Below are 18779 nucleotides of genomic sequence, written 5' to 3'. Positions count from 1 at the left end.
TGGCTAGTTTATACACCATGTAGCATATGGGAAACTAATGACAATTCACTCCTTTTATCCTTCTCCTATGAGTACCATGAATAGGCAATCTTCCTTATCCTAGAATAAAGTGTACTTGATGGTGGGATTTGATAATGAGAAGGGCAGAGATGATTTGTCTTTTTATTTCTTGTTCCTATAATGATTACTTGAATACACTGGGCAAACGTTTGATCACTGAATTACATCCATAGCCTTTAAGTTTTAAGTCAGAATCAATCAACCTTTCTTTCTTCCTTCCTTCCTTTCTTTGTTTCTTTCTTTGTTCCTTTCTTTGTTTCTTTCTTTCTTTTATATCAATACTTTTTCTTTTTGTAAATTTAATTTTATTTTTAATTATTAACCCTACACCCCACTCATTGCCTTTCTTTGTTCACCTTCTCCCATAATCCTTTCCCCATCGCCTCCTCCTCTTTGTAGTTAGGGTACCCTGAGTATCTCCTCCACCTGCACTTGAAATATCTATGAGGCTAAGTGTTTCCTCTCCCACTGACGACAGACAAGACAGCCCAGCTAAAAGAACACACTCCATGGGCTCAGGCAGTTTGGCATACCAAGAGGATTCAGCAAGCACGGAAGACAGGTGTGTCAATCTGGAAAAAAACTAACCAGCATCGACTGAGACGATATGAAAGAAAGAGGCATATGATACCATATGCAGAAAACCACAACACTGAGTACTCTAGTTCATTTTCCCTTGACTAGAAGAAGCATGATCCTGTCCTATCTCCAAAAAATGTACAAAACTAAAGAAATTAAAGAAATGCAGTAATGTGTTCCTCAAGAAAAGTAAATGGAGTATAAGTGTTCTTTTTATCTATCTATCTATCTATCTATCTATCTATCTATCTATCTATCTATCTATCTCTTTCTCCCTCCCAAACTAACTCATCCATGTGATATAAATGTATATTTACATAAATAAATATAACTTTCTATTATGTGGTCACATATGTTGCTTACAATTCAGAAACCAAAATAGTTAAAATTATTCCATGCTACAGGTAGAAATTAAAACATTTAGATGCATATAAAGCACGATAATTTTTACAAATAGTGTCCTATTGTTGCATAAATTTGTTCTAGAGCATACAGGAAGCAATCCTTATATTCTAGAAGGGATTATTTCAATTTTGTAAGGTGAAAACAAAGGTGAAAAATTATTTGGCCAGCAGGTAAGCTTCATTTTCCTCACCCATGTTTCCTGCTTGCTGAGTCCTGTGGATATGCCATGCTTCCTAAGCATCTGGATAACCCAGGCAGATTTACATTATCCCCTGCCACAACTCTGCTCAACTTTACAAGACCTGCAGCTGCTGAACTATACTACCTATGGTTACTGAACCATACAGACCTACAGATTTGGAATCATACAGGCCAAGATATCCCTCAGAGACATAACACAACAGGGTCATCAAGATAAACTACACTCCGAATAAGCTACAAGAACAAACATGGACCCAAGCCATCCAGATGGTTAAAGGCCCTCGAAAGAACACAGTAAAAAACATGAGGGCAATATGGAAACTTTAGAGCACAGGTATCATTTTACAGCAAGCCCTGGATATCCTGACACAAGCAAAACACAAGAAAATGACCATAAAATCAATGTTGTAAGGATGATAGAGGCCTTTAAATTGGAAATGAATAAATCCCTTAAGGATATAGAAGGAAATACGATAAATGGGTGAAAGAAAGAAATAAAACTATGCAAGCACTGAACATGAAAATAAAAGCAACAAACAAACAAATAAACAAACAAAATCTGAGGGAATTCTGGAGATAAAATACCTGGGGAAGATAGTAAGAACAAGAGGCTTTTGGTCTCCGTTTCTGCTCACAGGTAAGACTGTCCCACAGCCTTCTGGACACAAATTCTGCCTGGACTGAGCTGATCTCCCAGGATTGCTCTAATTCCTAAGCCCACAGGTGAGATCCCACTTTCACTCCAATAACTCTCCAAAGAGGGACCTACCCAGAGCACACAGGACAAAGGAAACTGCAGAGCAGCCTGGGAAAGGAAACTTTCAGTCTCCATCTGCACTGACAGCCTTTCAGACCCAAATTCTGCACAGAGAGAGTTGGTCTTCCAAGAGTGCTCTTAATCATAATATCCTAGACTCACAGACCCACAAGAGGGACAAGTTCCAATCAGAGACAGTAAGTCCAACTACAATCAGAGATAATCGGATGGAAGGAGGCAAGAGTAAGAACCTAAGCAACAGAAACCAAGTTTACGTGGCATTATCAGAACCCAGATCTCGTAAAACAGGAAGTCCTAGATACCCCAACTCACTGGAAAAGCATAGTTTGGATTTAAAATCACATCTCATGATGATGATAGAGGACTTTAAGATTGATGTAAATAACTCCCTTCAAGAAAAAAAGGAGAACACAGGAAAATAACTATAAGTAATTGAAGAGGAAACAAAAATTCATTTAAACAGTTACAGAAAAACTCAACCAAACAGATGAAGAAATTGAACAAAACCATCTTGGATTTAAAAATGGAAATAGAAACACTAAATAAAGCACAAAGGGAGACAAGCCTGGAGATAGAAAACCAAGGAAAGAGATCAGAAGTCATAGACACAAATATCAGAAACAGAATACAAGAGATAGAAGATCTTAGGGGAAGAAAATACCATTCAAAACATTCACATAAATGTAAAAGATAATGTAAAATGCAAAAATCTCCTACTCCAAAACATCCAGAAAATGCAGGACACAATGAGAAGATCAAACTTAAGGATAATAGGTATAGAAGAGAATGAAGACTCCCAACTTACAGGGCCAGTAAATATCTTCAACAAAATCATAGAAGAAATCTTCCCTAACTTAAAGAAAGAACATAGAACATAGAAGAAGCCTACAGAACTCCAAACCAACTGGACCAGAAAAGAAATTCCTCTAGTCACGTAACAGTCAAAACACCAATGCAAAAACAAAGAAAGAATATTAAAAGCAATAAGGGGAAAACTTCAAGTAACATATAAATGCAGACCTATAAAAATTAGACCAGACATAGCAAAAGAGACTATGAAAGCTAGGAGAACCTTGACAAATATCATACATACCCTAAGGAAACCTAAAAGCTAGCATGGGCTAATATATCTAGCAAAACTCAATTATTATAGATGGAGAAACCAACACATTCTATCACAAAAACAAATGAATACAACATTTTTCTACAAATCCAGCCCTACAAAGGCTGATAGGTGGAAATCCCCAACAAAAGGAGGGAAACTACGCCCTAGGAAAAGCAAGAAAACAATCTTCTTGCAACAAACCCTGAAGAAGAGGGTCACAAAAACATAATATCACCTCTAACAACACGAATGACAGGAAACAACAATCACTATTCTTTAATATTTCTCAACAACAATGGAATCAGTTGCCAAATAAAAATACATAGACTAAAATAATAGCTACATAAAAAGGATCAAACCTTTTGCTGCAAATAAGAAATGCACCTCAGTGACAAAGACAGACACTACTTCAGAATAAAAGTATAGAAAAATACTTTTCAAGTAAATGGTCCTAAGAAACAAGCCAGAGTAGCTATGCAATACTGAATAAAATCTAATTTCAACCAAAATTTATTAAAAAGGATAAGGAAGGACACTTCACACCCATCAAAAGAAAGATCTACCATGATAAACTCTCAATTCTGAGCGTCTATGCTCCAAATGCAAGGGTACCCACATTAATAAAAGAAAGTTTACTAATGTTCAAAGCACTCTTTGCACCATACACAAAAATAGCAGTAGACTTCAATACACCACTCTCAGCAATGGACAGATCATGGAAACAGGAACTAAAGAGAGACATAGAAAAGCTAACAGAAGTTATGAACTAAATGGATTTAACATTTCATTTTGAAAAAAAATAACTTCTCAGCACCTCAGAGAACCTTCTCCAAAACTAAATGTATAATAGATCACAAAACAGGCCTCAACTGTCCCATTCTTATCTCTTTGTACAAAAGTCAAGTGGATCAAAGACCTACATATAATACTAGATACACTGAAACTAAAGGAAGGAAGTTGGGGAAGAGACCCAAACACATGGGAAGAGGGGAAATTTTTGTGAATAAAACATCAATGGCTTTGCTCTAAGATCAAGAGTCAACAAGAGGGACCTCATAAAATTTCAAAGCTTTGGTAAGGCTAAGAATGCTTTCTATAGGACAACCTGCAGTTTGGGGCAAGATCTTTACCAATCCTTTGCCTGATAAAGAGCTGATATCTAATATACACAAAAAACGTATTTGTTCATCTCCAGAGAAACAAATATTCCTATTAAAAAATAAGGTACAGAGCTAAAAAATAGAATTTTCAACTGAGGAATATTGAATGGCTGAGAAGCACCTAAAGAATTGTTCAACATCCTTAGTCATCGGGGAAATGTAAATCAAAACAACCCTGATTTTTCACATCACATTTTTTTAGAATGACCAAGATCAAAAACTCAGGTGAGAGCAGATGGTGGCAAGGAGGTGAAAAAAGAGGAACACTCCTCCATTGTTCGTGGGATTGCAAGCTTGTACAAACACTCTGGAAATCAGTCTGGAGGGTCGGCCGAACACTGGACATAGTACTACTGAGGACCCTGCTATACCACTCCTAGGTATATACCCAAAAATGCTCTAACATATAACCAGGACACATGATCTACTATATTCATAGCAGCCATATATATAATAGCCACAAGGTGGAAGGAACTCAGATGACTTTCAACAGAGGTATGGATACAGAAAATGCGAAAATTTACACAATGGAGTAATATTTGGCTATTAAAAACAATGACTTCATGAAATTCTTAGGCCAATGAATGGAAAAAGAAAAAAATCATCTTGAGTTAGTTAACCCTGTCAGAAAAGAACACACACGATGCATTCATTGATAAGTAGACATTAGCCCAAAAGCTTGGATTACCCAAGATCCAATTTACAGACCATACAAAGATCGAGAAGAAGGAAGACCAAAATGTAGATTTTTCAGTTCTTCTTAAAAGGGGGAACACAATACTCATGGGAGGATATACAGGGACAAAGAGTGGAGCAGAAACTGAAGGAAAGATCATTCAGAGACTCCCGCACCCGAGGATCCATCCCATAAACAGCTACCCAAACCTAGTCACTGTTCTTTATGCTAAGAACTGCTGGCTAAAAGAAGTGTGTTATGAATGTCTCCTGAGAGTTTCTCCCTGAACCTTACTGGCACAGATGAGAATGTTTGCAGCTAACCATCAAACTGAACATGGGGATTCCAATGGATGAGTTAGAGAAAGGACTGGAGGAGCTGAAGGGGTTTGCAACCCCATAGAAAGAACAATATCAACCAACCAGAACCCCCCAGAGCTCCCAGTGACTAAACCACCAACCAAAGAGTACACATGGAGGGAATCATGACCTCATCAGCATATGTAGCAGAGAATGACATTGTCTGGAATCAGTAGGAGGAGAAGCCATTTGTCCTGTGAAGTCTCAGTTCCCCAGTCTAGGGGAGTTCCAGGGTGTTCAGGTGGGAGTCAAGGGTGGAATTAGAAGCATCTTCATAGAAGCAGAGGAAGGGTGGATGGAAGTGGGTATGAAAAGGGGTGAAAAGGGATGACAGTTGACATGTAAATATATAAAATATCCAATAAAAAGAAAAAAGATGAGTTTTAAGAATAGGAACAGATGCAAACGTCACCAACAGAATAGAGAAGGTGGAAAAAAGAATCTTAGGCATAGAAGATATAATGAACAAAATTAGTATATCTATAAAGAAAACATTAAATCTGAAAAATCTATGATACGAACATCCAGGAAATTTACAATATCATGAAAAGACTTGATATAAGAATAAAAGGAAGAGAAGAATGTGAAGAGTCCGAACCAATTCAAAGGTCAGGAAAATATTTTTTCTCAAAATCACAGAAGGAAACTTTTCTAACCTTAAGAAAGAAATGCTTGTAAACATACAAGAAGCTTATAGAACACCAACTAAACTGAACCAGAAAAGAAAATCTTTGCTCCACATTACAATTACAACACAAAATCTACAGAATATAGAAAGAATATTACAGGCAGCAAGGGAAAAGGGGCAGGTAACATTCAAGGCAGAGCTGTCAGAATTACTCCCAACTTCTCAAGAGAGACTCTAAAAAGCTAGAAGAGTTTGGACAGATATATTGTAACCTCTTAAAAAAAACATGGAGTAAGAAAATAACAAACAAAAATATACACAGATGTCAACCTAAACTAGTATACCTAGCAAAACGTGCAATCACCATAGAGAAAAACGGATATCTCAAGAGAAATCCAAATCCAAATAATATCTACCCACAAATCCAGTCCTAAAAACCACACTAGAAGAAAAACTCCCACCCCAAAAAGGATGACTACATCAAAGAAAATACAATTCCATACCAGGAAAAACAAGATACACATACAGACACTAATATCATCAACAATAAAATTAACAGGAAATAACAATCATTGGCCATTTAATATCTCTCAACTTCAATAGATTCAATCCCCCCCAAAAAAAGACACAGTCTAATAGAATGGATATGAAAATAGGATCAATCATTATGCTTCATACAAGAAGCATATCTCAGCATTAAAGATAGTCATTACCTCAGTGTAAAAGAACAAAGTTTTTCAAGCAAAAATATCTCAGATGCAACCTGTAGTAGATGTTCTAATATGCAAAAAAACTGGATTTTCAAACAAAATTAATCAAAAAAGACAGGGAAGCACACTCATCAGAGAATTAAATCTACAAAGATGACATCTCAATTCTGACCACGTGTCTCCATTCACAAGGGCAGCTGCATTTGTAAAAGAAACATTGTTAAAAATTATATCACACTTTGAACCTCACACATTAGTATTAGAAGACTTAATATCTCACTTGCAGCAATTGAAAGGTCATCCTGACAAAAACTAAACAGATAAATAGCAAACTTAACAGACATTATGGATGAAATGGACCTAACAATCATCTCTAGAATATTTCACCCAACTACAAAAGAATATACATTCTTCTCAGTATCCCATGGATCCTTCTCCAAAATTGATCATAGTCAATTTTGGTCACAAAGCAAGCCACAACAGATACAAGAAAATTGAAACAACAGATTTTATCTTATCAAATCACCATGGATTAAAGCTGAATTTCAACAATAGAAAAAAAAAGCATATACCCTCAACGAAATTAAACAACGTTCTACTTAATGATCAAAGGTCAAGGAAGGAAGGACAGAAGGAAGGAAGGTGGAAGGAAGGAAGGGAAGAAAGAAGAAATTTAAAGACATTGAGAATTCAATGAAAAAGTAGGCACAACATACCCAATGTTGGCTACGGGACACAATAAAGCAATGCTAAGAGAAATTTTATAGCACTAAGTGCCTTCATGAAGAAATTAGAAAATTCATATACAAGCAATTTAAAAGTATACCTGTAAACTTTAGAACAGAAGAAGAAGAGAAGGAGGAGGAGGAGGAGGAGAATGAGGAGGAGGCGAGGAAGAAGAAGAAGGAAAAGGAGAAGAAGAAGGAGAAGGAGACAAAAGAGGAGTAGAAGACAAGAATAATTAAAATCAGTGCTGAAATTTATCAGTTTAAAACAAAGAAAGCAAGACAAATAATGAAAATCAATTGCGGTTCTTTGAGAAAATCAATAAGATTGACAAACCCTTAGCTAAAGTAACCAAAAGTCCGAGAGGCAGTTTCCAAATAAACAAAATAAAAAATAAAAAAAAAAAACAGACAAAACAACAGACACTGAAGAAATTCAAATACTTTTTAGGTCTTACTTTAAAAAACTTGTACTCAACGAAATTGGAAATACTTAATGATATGATTTTTCTAGACATATTGCACTTACAAAAGTTAAACCAAGATCAGGAAATTTTTTTTTTATTAACTTGAGTATTTCTTTTTTTTTTTTTTCAATTATTTTTTTTTTATTAACTTGAGTATTTCGTATATACATTTCGAGTGTTATTCCCTTTCCCGGTTTCCGGGCAAACATCCCCCTCCCCCCTCCCCTTCCTTATGGGTGTTCCCCTCCCAACCCTCCCCCCATTGCCGCCCTCCCCCCATAGACTAGTTCACTGGGGGTTCAGTCTTAGCAGGACCCAGGGCTTCCCCTTCCACTGGTGCTCTTACTGGGATATTCATTGCTACCTATGGGGTCAGAGTCCAGGGTCAGTCCATGTATAGTCTTTAGGTAGTGGCTTAGTCCCTGGAAGCTCTGGTTGCTTGGCATTGTTGTACTTTTGGGGTCTCGAGTCCCTTCAAGCTCTTCCAGTTCTTTCTCTGATTCCTTCAATAGGGGACCTATTCTCAGTTCAGTGGTTTGCTGCTGGCATTCGCCTCTATATTTGCTGTATTCTGGCTGTGTCTCTCAGGAGCGATCTACATCCGGCTCCTGCCGGTCTGCACTTCTTTGCTTCATCCATCTTGTCTAATTGGGTGGCTGTATATGTATGGGCCACATGTGGGGCAGGCTCTGAATGGGTGTTCCTTCAGTCTCTGTTTTAATCTTTGCCTCTCCCATCCCTGCCAAGGGTATTCTTTTTCCTCATTTAAAGAAGGAGTGAAGCATTCACCTTTTGATCATCCGTCTTGAGTTTCGTTTGTTCTAGGGATCTAGGGTAATTCAAGCATTTGGGCTAAAAGCCACTTATCAATGAGTGCATACCATGTATGTCTTTCTGTGATTGGGTTAGCTCACTCAGGATGATATTTTCCAGTTCCAACCATTTGCCTACGAATTTCATAAACTCGTTGTTTTTGATAGCTGAGTAATATTCCATTGTGTAGATGTACCACATTTTCTGTATCCATTCCTCTGTTGAAGGGCATCTGGGTTCTTTCCATTTTCTGGCTATTATAAATAAGGCTGCGATGAACATAGTGGAGCACGTGTCTCTTTTGTATGTTGAGGCATCTTTTGGGTATATGCCCAAGAGAGGTATAGCTGGATCCTCAGGCAGTTCAATGTCCAATTTTCTGAGGAACCTCCAGACTGATTTCCAGAATGGTTTTACCAGTCTGCAATCCCACCAACAATGGAGGAGTGTTCCTCTTTCTCCACATCCTCGCCAGCATCTGCTGTCACCTGAGTTTTTGATCTTAGCCAATCGCACTGGTGTGAGGTGAAATCTCAGGGTTGTTTTGATTTGCATTTCCCTTATGACTAAAGATGTTGAACATTTCTTTAGGTGTTTCTCAGCCATTCGGCATTCCTCAGCTGTGAATTATTTGTTTAGCTCTGAACCCCATTTTTTAATAGGGTTATTTGTTTCCCTGCGGTCTAACTTCTTGAGTTCTTTGTATATTTTGGATATAAGGCCTCTATCTGTTGTAGGATTGGTAAAGATCTTTTCCCAATCTGTTGGTTGCTGTTTTGTCCTAACCACAGTGTCCTTTGCCTTACAGAAGCTTTGCAGTTTTATGAGATCCCATTTGTCGATTCTTGATCTTAGAGCATAAGCCATTGGTGTTTTGTTCAGGAATTTTTTTCCAGTGCCCATGTGTTCCAGATGCTTCCCTAGTTTTTCTTCTATTAGTTTGAGTGTGTCTGGTTTGATGTGGAGGTCCTTGATCCACTTGGACTTAAGCTTGGTACAGGGTGATAAGCATGGATCGATCTGCATTCTTCTACATGTTGCCCTCCAGTTGAACCAGCACCATTTGCTGAAAATGCTATCTTTTTTCCATTGGATGGTTTTGGCTCCTTTGTCAAAAATCAAGTGACCATAGGTGTGTGGGTTCATTTCTGGGTCTTCAATTCTATTCCATTGGTCTATCTGTCTGTCTCTGTACCAATACCATGCAGTTTTTATCACTATTGCTCTGTAATACTGCTTGAGTTCAGGGATAGTGATTCCCCCTGAAGTCCTTTTATTGTTGAGGATAGCTTTAGCTATCCTGGGTTTTTTGTTATTCCAGATGAATTTGCAAATTGTTCTGTCTAACTCTTTGAAGAATTGGATTGGTATTTTTATGGGGATTGCATTGAATCTGTAGATTGCTTTTGGTAAAATGGCCATTTTTACTATATTAATCCTGCCAATCCATGAGCATGGGAGATCTTTCCATCTTCTGAGGTCTTCTTCAATTTCTTTCCTCAGTGTCTTGAAGTTCTTATTGTACAGATCTTTTACTTGCTTGGTTAAAGTCACACCGAGGTACTTTATATTATTTGGGTCTATTATGAAGGGTGTCGTTTCCCTAATTTCTTTCTCGGCTTGTTTCTCTTTTGTATAGAGGAAGGCAACTGATTTATTTGAGTTAATTTTATACCCAGCCACTTTGCTGAAGTTGTTTATCAGCTTTAGTAGTTCTCTGGTGGAACTTTTGGGATCACTTAAATATACTATCATGTCATCTGCAAATAGTGATATTTTGACCTCTTCTTTTGCGATCTGTATCCCTTTGATCTCCTTTTGTTGTCTGATTGCTCTGGCTAGAACTTCAAGAACTATATTGAATAAGTAGGGAGAGAGTGGGCAGCCTTGTCTAGTCCCTGATTTTAGTGGGATTGCTTCAAGTTTCTCTCCATTTAGTTTAATGTTAGCAACTGGTTTGCTATATATGGCTTTTACTATGTTTAGGTATGGGCCTGGAATTCCTATTCTTTCCAGGACTTTTATCATGAAGGGGTGTTGAATTTTGTCAAATGCTTTCTCAGCATCTAATGAAATGATCATGTGGTTCTGTTCTTTCAGTTTGTTTATATAATGGATCACGTTGATGGTTTTCCGTATATTAAACCATCCCTGCATGCCTGGGATGAAGCCTACTTGATCATGGTGGATGATTGTTTTGATGTGCTCTTGAATTCGGTTTGCCAGAATTTTATTGAGTATTTTTGCGTCGATATTCATAAGGGAAATTGGAATGAAGTTCTCTTTCTTTGTTGTGTCTTTGTGTGGTTTAGGTATAAGAATAATTGTGGCTTTGTAGAAGGAATTCGGTAGGGCTCCATCTGTTTCAATTTTGTGGAATAGTTTGGATAATATTGGTATGAGGTCTTCTATGAAGGTTTGATAGAATTCTGCACTAAACCCGTCTGGACCTGGGCTCTTTTTGGTTGGGAGACCTTTAATGACTGCTTCTATTTCCTTAGGAGTTATGGGGTTGTTTAACTGGTTTATCTGTTCCTGATTTAACTTCGATACCTGGTATCTGTCTAGGAAATTGTCCATTTCCTGAAGATTTTCAAATTTTGTTGAATATAGGTTTTTATAGTAAGATCTGATGATTTTTTGAATTTCCTCCGAATCTGTAGTTATGTCTCCCTTTTCATTTCTGATTTTCTTAATTTGGACACACTCTCTGTGTCCTCTCGTTAGTCTGGCTAAGGGTTTATCTATCTTGTTGATTTTCTCAAAGAACCAACTTTTGGTTCTGTTGATTCTTTCTATGGTCCTTTTTGTTTCTACTTGGTTGATTTCAGCTCTGAGTTTGATTATTTCCTGCCTTCTACTCCTCCTGGGTGTATTTGCTTCTTTTTGTTCTAGAGCTTTTAGGTGTGCTGTCAAGCTGCTGACATATGCTCTTTCCTGTTTCTTTCTGCAGGCACTCAGCGCTATGAGTTTTCCCCTTAGCACAGCTTTCATTGTGTCCCATAAGTTTGAGTATGTTGTATCTTCATTTTCATTAAATTCTAAAAAGTTTTTAATTTCTTTCTTTATTTCTTCCTTGACCAGGTTATCATTGAGTAGAGCATTGTTCAATTTCCACGTATATGTGGGCATTCTTCCCTTATTGTTATTGAAGACCAATTTTAGGCCGTGGTGTTCCGATAGCACGCATGGGATTATTTCTATGTTTCTGTACCTGTTGAGGCCCGTTTTTTGACCAATTATATAGTCAATTTTGGAGAAAGTACCATGAGGAGCTGAGAAGAAGGTATATCCTTTTGCTTTAGGATAGAATGTTCTATAAATATCCGTTAAGTCCATTTGGCTCATGACTTCTCTTAGTCTGTCTACATCACTGTTTAATTTCTGTTTCCATGATCTGTCCATTGATGAGAGTGGTGTGTTGAAATCTCACAGTATTATTGTGTGAGGTGCAATGTGTGCTTTGAGCTTTAGTAAGGTTTCTTTTACGTATGTAGGTGCCCTTGTATTTGGGGCATAGATATTCAGGATTGAGAGTTCATCTTGGTTGATTTTTCCTTTGATGTATATGAAGTGTCCTTCCTTATCTTTTTTGATGACTTTTAGTTGGAAATTGATTTTATTTGATATTAGAATGGCTACTCCAGCTTGCTTCTTCTGACCATTTGCTTGGAAAGTTGTTTTCCAGCCTTTCACTCTGAGGTAGTGTCTGTCTTTGTCTCTGAGGTGTGTTTCCTGTAGGCAGCAGAATGCAGGGTCCTCGTTGCGTATCCAGTTTGTTAATCTATGTCTTTTTATTGGGGAGTTGAGGCCATTGATATTGAGGGATATTAAGGAATAGTGATTATTGCTTCCCGTTATATTCATATTTGGATGTGAGGTTATGTTTGTGTGCTTTCATTCTCTTTGTTTTGTTGCCAAGACGATTAGTTTCTTGCTTCTTCTAGGGTATAGCTTGCCTCCTTATGTTGGGCTTTACCATTTATTATCCTTTGTAGTGCTGGATTTGTAGAAAGATATTGTGTAAATTTGGTTTTGTCATGGAATATCTTGGTTTCTCCATCAATGTTAATTGAGAGTTTTGCTGGATACAGTAACCTGGGCTGGCATTTGTGTTCTCTTAGGGTCTGTATGACATCAGTCCAGGATCTTCTGGCCTTCATAGTTTCTGGCGAGAAGTCTGGTGTGATTCTGATAGGTCTCCCTTTATATGTTACTTGACCTTTTTCCCTTACTGCTTTTAATATTCTTTCTTTATTTTGTGCGTTTGGTGTTTTGACAATTATGTGACGGGAGGTGTTTCTTTTCTGGTCCAATCTATTTGGAGTTCTGTAGGCTTCTTGTATGTCTATGGGTATCTTTTTTTTTAGGTTAGGGAAGTTTTCTTCTATGATTTTGTTGAAGATATTTACTGGTCCTTTGAGCTGGGAGTCTTCACTCTCTTCTATACCTATTATCCTTAGGTTTGATCTTCTCATTGAGTCCTGGATTTCCTGTATGTTTTGGACCAGTAGCTTTTTCCGCTTTACATTATCTTTGACAGTTGAGTCAATGATTTCTATAGAATCTTCTTCTCCTGAGATTCTCTCTTCCATCTCTTGTATTCTGTTGGTGAAGCTTGTATCTACAGCTCCTTGTCTCTTCTTTTGGTTTTCTATATCCAGGGTTGTTTCCATGTGTTCTTTCTTGATTGCTTCTATTTCCATTTTTAATTCCTTCAACTGTTTGATTGTGTTTTCCTGGAATTCTTTCAGGGATTTTTGCGATTCCTCTCTGTAGGCTTTTACTTGTTTATTAATGTTTTCCTGTGCTTCCCTAAGTGTGTTCATGTCTTTCTTGAAGCCCTCCAGCATCATGATCAAATATGATTTTGAAACTAGATCTTGCTTTTCTGGTGTGTTTGGATATTCCATGTTTGTTTTGGTGGGAGAATTGGGCTCCGATGAGGGCATGTAGTCTTGGTTTCTGTTGCTTGGGTTCCTGCGCTTGCCTCTCGCCATCAGATTATCTCTAGTGTTACTTTGTTCTGCTATTTCTGACAGTGGCTAGACTGTCCTATAAGCCTGTGTGTCAGGAGTGCTGTAGACCTGTTTTCCTCTCTTTCAGTCAGTTATGGGGACAGAGTGTTCTGCTTTCGGGCGTGTAGTTTTTCCTCTCTACAGGTCTTCAGCTGTTCCTGTGGGCCTGTGTCTTGAGTTCACCAGGCAGCTTTCTTGCAGCAGAAAATTTGGTCTTACCTGTGGTCCTGAGGCTGAGGTTTGCTCGTGGGGTGCTGCCCAGGGGCTCTCTGCAGCGGCAGCAACCAGGAAGACCTGTGCCGCCCCTTCCGGGAGCTTCAGTGCACCAGGGTTCCAGATGGTCTTTGGCTTTTTCCTCTGGCGTCCGAGATGTGTGTGCAGGGAGCAGTCTCTTCTGGTTTCCCAGGCTTGTCTGCCTCTCTGAAGGTTTAGCTCTCCCTCCCACAGGATTTGGGTGCAGAGAACTGTTTATCAGGTCTGTTTCCCTCAGGTTCCGGCGGGGTCCTGCCGCTCCTGGGCCCTCCCCCACGGGAGCCCAGAGGCCTTATACAGTTTCCTCTTGGGCCAGGGATGTGGGCAGGGGTGAGCAGAGTTGGTGGTCTCTTCCGCTCTGCAGCCTCAGGAGTGCCCACCTGACCAGGCGGTTGGGTCTCTCTCTCACCGGGTCTGGGAGCAGAGAGCTGCTGCGGGCCGGGATCCGCGGGTGTGGGACTTCCGGTAAACACTGAACGTGCCCGGTCCTAGAGAAATTCTGCTTCCGTGTGTCCCAAGCTCACCAGGCAGCTTTCTTGCAGCAGAAAATTTGGTCTTACCTGTGGTCCCGAGGCTCAGGTTCGCTCGTGGGGTGCTGCCCAGGGGCTCTCTGCAGCGGCAGCCGATCAGGAAATTTTTAAAAGTTTCCCAACCAACCAAAAAAATGAAAAGAAAGAAAGAAAAGAAAAGAAAACAGGGCTAGTTGAAGCTAGTACACAATTCTACCAGACTTTCAAAGAGCTAATACCACTACTTCTCAAACTATTGCACCCAATAGAAAGTACATTGCCAAACTTTTTCTGTGAAGTCTCATTCATCCTGATACCTAAACCACACAAAGACTCAACAAAGACATCAGACTGATTTTTCTTATGAACATTGATACAAAAAAAATTCATCAAAATGCACAAATGGAATCCAGGAACATAACAAAATCATCACCCATCATGATCAAGTAATCTTCATCTCATGGATGCAGGGATGGTTCAATATACAAAGAATCTATCAACATAATACACCACAAAAACAAACTGAAAGAAAAAAAATCACATAATCATCATATTAATTGCTGAAAGGCATTTGACAAAATCCAACATCCGTTCATGCTAAACGTATTAGAAATATCAGAGATACAATGTCTTATTAAAGCAATATGCATCAAGCCAATAACCAAAATCAAAGTAAACAGAGAGAAACTTAAAGCAATTCCACTAAAATCAGACACAAGACAAGGGTGCACAATCTCTTCTATTTAACATAGTACTTACATATCTAGCTATAGTAACAAGACAAACAATTGAGATCAGGGGAATAAAAATTAGAAAGGAAGAAGTCAAAGTATCTGAATTGGCAAATGATATAATATTTTATATAATGGACCACAAAAATCCTACCAAAGAACTCCTATGGCTTATTCATACCTTGAAAAATGTAGCTGGATACAGGAAATCAGATTTTCTCCTTTACACAAATGACAAATGGGCCCAGAAAGAGATTAGTGGGACAACAACCTTTATAATATCCACAGATAATACATCTTGGTGTAACCATAACCCAACATGTGAAATATCTATATAACAAGAAGTTCAATTCCCTGAAGAAATAATTTGAAGATCTCAGAAGATAGAAAGATCTCTCTAGTGCATGGATAAGTAATAATAACTGTGTAAAAATGGCCATCTTACCAAAAAACAATCTGCAGATTCAATGCAATATCTATCAAAATTCCAACACAGTTTTCTATAGACCTTGAAAGAACAATTCTCAACATCACATGGAAAAACAAAGACCCAGGATAGCAAAAACAACCTTGACCAATAAAGAAACTGGAGAAATCACCATCCCTGACCACAAGTTGTACAACAGAGTGATATTGATAAAATCTATATGGTATTGATACAGAAACAGAAATGCTGATCAATAAAATTGAATAAAAGACATAGAGATGAGTTCACATACTTATGTACACTTGATCTTTGATAAAGAAGCCAAAACCATACAATGGAAAAAGAAACATCTTCAACAAATGATGCTAATTAGATGTCTACATGTAGAAGAGTGAAAATAAACCCATACTTATCTCCCTGCAAGAAATTCAAGTTCAAGTAGATTAAGGACTATTGCATCCACTTGTTACTATAGAAGAGAAATTAGAAAATAAACTTGAACACATTTGTGTAAGAGAATTTCCTAAACCGAACAACAATAAATCTGGTTCTAATATCAACAGTTGATAAATGGATCCTAATGAAACTACAAAGCTTCTGCAAGGCAAAGGACAGTATCAATAGCTAGAAACTGGAACCCACCTAGATGCCCCTCAACTAAAGAATAGATAAAGAAAATGTAGTATATCTATACACTGCAATACTATTTAGCTGTTAAAAACAAAGACATAATTTTTAAAGGCAAGTTAATGGGTCTTGTGAATATCCTGATTGAGGAAATCCAGTCAAAATTGGAAATTCACAGTTTATGTACTCACTAATAAATAGGTATTAGCCATAAAATACAGGATACCCATGCTACCCTCCATAGACCCAAAGAGGCTATATAGGAAGGAAGGCACAGGCAAGGATGCTTTTGAATCTTACTTAGAAAAGGGAATAAAATAGTCATATGAGGCAGATGAAGGGAGGGAACTGAGTGGGAGAGATGGGAAGGGAGAAGTTCAGGATCAGGGGTGGGGAGAAAAGGTAAGGATGGTCTGATGGTAATGAGAATAAATGGAAATCTACAACTGAGGAGGGTGGGCATCTACAGGATGAGACAGAGACCTGGTCAGGAAGGCACCCAGGAATCAATGGTGATGTCCTTAGCTGTAAATTAGAGGATTGGTTATATGGTATTTGAAGAGGCCTCTCCCTGTAGCCAGATAGGAACTCCAGTGAAGCTATAGGGACATCAAACCACCTGCAAAATTTTGACCCAAAATTTATCCTGTCTATAGGAAATGCAGTGATGGTTGATGGACCAGAGACTGAGGGAATTGTCAACCAATAACAGGTGCAACTAGAGACCATCCCATGGGGAAGCAGCAATCCCTGACACTATTCAAGATACTCTGTTATATAGGCAGACAGGAGTCTAGAATGGCTGCCGTCTGAGAGGCTCCACCCAGTAGCTGTCTCAGACAGGTGCAGACACCCACAGCCTAACAGTTGATAGAGCTTGGGGACTCTTATGGAAGAATAGGAGGAAGGATTTCAGGCCTCAAATGAGATAGGAACTCCACAGGAAGACCATCAGAGTCAGCTAACCTGCAAGTCTCAGAGACTGATCTGCCAACTAAAGAACATAGAGGGGGTGGACCTAGGCCTCCCTGGGCATATGCAGCAGATTTGTCATTAAGTCTTCATTTGTTCCTGAACATCTGGAATGAGGACTATCCCAAAAGCTATTGCTTCTACATGCGATATATTATTTTAGGTAGGTGCCTTGTCTGGTCTCAGTGGTAGAGGATGAACCAAGCTCCCCAGAGGCATCATGTGACAGGATGTGGGGATACTCTGGGGGCCCTACCCACTCAGAGGAGAAGAGTATGGGGGAAAGTATTGTGGGAGGGGTTGACCAGGTTGGGTGAGGTATGAGGAATATAAAGTGACTAAGTAAGAGAGAGAGAGAGAGAGAGAGAGAGAGAGAGAGAGACAGAGACAGAGACAGAGACAGAGACAGAGACAGAGAGAGAGGGAGGGAGAGAAGGAAGGAAGGAAGGAAGGAAGGAAGGAAGGAAGGAAGGAAGGAAAGAAGAAAGTAAGTGTGGGCCAGTGTAGGCTTAGATTTCTCAAATCCTCCTTAAATTTAATAAGGGTTCTTAAATATTTTAACCTCCCTTCTACGCTATCACCAGCAGACGTAGTAGAATGGAAAAGTTAATAGGACAAAAGAGGATGTGTACCTGTTTAGTAATAGGTCTTTGGAGCAAATCTCATCTGCATTGTCAGGATATCAGCAGTTCAATTTACATGAATCAGCAAACCTACTTACCTAATTTTAAATGATTGAAAAACTCAGTAGATTAGTTTTGAATACTTGAATTTTTTTTTTAATATTAGGCTAGAGCCTCCCACCAGCATGCTCGGTTTTGGATGTAAGAACCAATGGGTCTTTTCACAGAGGATTCCCCAAACTCAAAATATATGGGAGAAAAGATAATTATGGTGACCACTTCACATTGACAAATTACATAATTTAATTTAAAATATCTGTGCAAGTAAGCATAGTAATACAATCAATCATAGAAATCAATTAATATAAAGTACCTCGGAGAGACTTTAACCAAGCAAGTAAAAGATTTGTACAATAAGAACTTCAAGACTCTGAAGAAAGAAATTGAAGAAGTCCTCAGAAGATGGAAAGATCTCCCATGCTCATGGATTGGCAGGATTAATATAGTAAAAATGGCCATTTTACCAAAAGCGATCTACAGATTCAATACAATCCCCATCAAAATACCAATCCAATTCTTCAAAGAGTTAGACAGAACAATTTGCAAATTCATCTGGAATAACAAAAAACCCAGGATAGCTAAAACTATCCTCAACAATAAAAGGACTTCAGGGGGAATCACTATCCCTGAACTGAAGCAGTATTACAGAGCAATAGTGATAAAAACTGTGTGGTATTGGTACAGAAACAGACAGATAGACCAATGGAACCGAATTGAAGACCCAGAAATGAACCCACACACCTATGGGCACTTGATTTTTGACAAAGGAGCCAAAACCATCCAATGGAAAAAAGATAGCATTTTCAGCAAATGGTGCTGGTTCAACTGGAGGTCAACATGTAGAAGAATGCAGATCGATCCAAGCTTATCACCCTGTACAAAGCTTAAGTCCAA

The sequence above is a fragment of the Rattus norvegicus genome, chromosome 5 (genome assembly GCF_021556685.1).
Source record: "Rattus norvegicus strain SHRSP/BbbUtx chromosome 5, alternate assembly SHRSP_T2T, whole genome shotgun sequence".
Lineage (NCBI taxonomy): Eukaryota > Metazoa > Chordata > Mammalia > Rodentia > Muridae > Rattus > Rattus norvegicus.
The sequence above is the reverse complement of the archived record's forward strand: the minus strand, read 5'-3'. Positions refer to the sequence as shown.